The sequence below is a fragment of the Coffea eugenioides genome, chromosome 6 (genome assembly GCF_003713205.1).
Source record: "Coffea eugenioides isolate CCC68of chromosome 6, Ceug_1.0, whole genome shotgun sequence".
Classification (NCBI taxonomy): Eukaryota; Viridiplantae; Streptophyta; class Magnoliopsida; order Gentianales; family Rubiaceae; genus Coffea; species Coffea eugenioides.
In genome coordinates this window covers 24,863,984-24,866,004 of record NC_040040.1, presented here as the reverse complement: position 1 = coordinate 24,866,004, position 2,021 = coordinate 24,863,984, and positions in this window count along the sequence as shown.

Genomic DNA, 2,021 nt, shown 5'->3' with positions numbered 1-2,021 from the left:
AAATCATGTTACCTTTTAAGCCCTAAAATCATGTTACCTTAAACCACAGGGTTGTTTAAGTCCTAGATCCTCATGTTACCTTTTCGTTCCCAAAAATCATGTTTTGCACCATTGCATTTGTAATTATTTGGCGAGGCATACGACTTGTAGTCGAGTCTCACATGTGCATTCTGTTTACTCGATTTTGGAAGTGGAACCTTCAATTGTTTTACTTTGGTTCTTTTAGGGTTTCTTGGCGATTAAAGCCAGTTTGAAGTGTAAACTTTTGAAGTATCCGTACTTGAACCGGTGAGTGTACCACTCCCCTTACTTGTTGTTTAACTCGATTTCTGTACATGCAATCTGTGATATGAACGTCTGAACTATCTGTTTATTTTGTTTGAGACGAGAGTGTACTTTATCACACTCGTTCTCTTGTCTGTTCATATGCCAATTTTGGTACAAATCTGAATCTGTTATCTGTTATCTGTATCTGTATATGTATCTGTTCGGACGTCGTTTGGAAGCTTGTATCCAACGACCTTTCTGTGATCTCTGAGCTCAAATCCTGTGGCCAGTTACTCAAGTCGGGCCGGCAAGGGCCTGGTCGATTAGATAACGAACCACGGTAGTCTGTTTTGGGATCTTTGGGTATTGAGACCCTTGATTCCGGTATACTCGAGTATTACCACTTTTGTTTCTGTTTGGATTTCGGGCCCGGTGGGGGTATGTGAGGTGGAAGGAATCGAAAAAAGTGGAGTCTACGGTATTGGTTACTCCTTTAGCGTTGACGGAGTGCCAACTATTATTTCGATCAAGTTTCGGTGAAGCAAATGGAAATTTGGCTCCTGAGAGCCACCCGTATCCTTTCTGTTTATGGTGTTTGTTCATTTCTTTATTTGATTCGCATATGTGATTAATTGAATATGAAGTTCCACGTTTCTTACTTGCTATTGTTTGGTGCCTCATTGAGCGTAAGCTCACCCCCTTCCCGTTATCTTTGTTTTCCTTACAGGGAATCACTTTTGGGGCTAAGGTGTTTTGAAGCACGAGTTGAGCTAGTTTTAATATATTTGTGTAAAGCTCCTCGATAGTTGGAAAACCCTAAATGTATTTTAACCAAACAATTTCCTTTCGAATTGTAAATTTGCAGCCATGTGTATCTAAAAGTGTTTAACTATGATCCAATTATCTTCTTTTGTTGTGCTTGTATGGGTTTCGGACAGTGAACGTTATATTCTCGAAGTTATTTTGAGCGATTGGTAGGGTTTACGCTCGTTTTGGATCCGTAGTCCTGGCGAGAGCCGGGCAGGCAGTCCGCCGAATCGTTTGGTTCGCCTTAGGGGAAGGTGGGGCTGTCACACATTGGGTATCAAAATATCCATCATTTGAGTTGAATTTTTCAATGTTTTGTCATTTTTTGTCTTTCTTTGTGTCATTTAATGTAGCGTATTTTGGGCATCACTGAAACTGAAGCTAATTATTCTAACACTTCAATCTAACTAAGATGGCTGGTACTATTGATATCAAAGTATCTATATTTACATCTATATTTATGTTGTTATATTTTTGTTTGATTTGGTTGATCTTAATGTTCTCTTTGATGTTGTTTGAATTGAATTTTGCAATTTTTTTGGGTAACATTTATCATTCTTTATGTCATATCATGATTTTTTTCATTTAGTTTTGGTTTTTTTTTGTGTTTCTTTTTTTCTTTTGTTTACTATTAATATTGACTTGTAAATGAAGCATAGTGCTATTTTAGTTATAATACTGTCTTTTAAAATGACCGTTCGATTTTAATACACTATTGCTCAAAGGGATGTTTCATTTTTGTAACTGTATTCATGAACCATATTAATTGATATTTATTATTATTGAAATGTAGTAAAATGTTTCTAATTATTGGAGAAAATGGCAATTTTGATGTCATAAAACCTAGAACCAAAATTTTTGCTTATACTTTCATACTAAAATCAAATTATGACATTTGTGTGTGACCTGCAAAATGCTTCCCCTTCGTTTGAATTGGATGGATATAA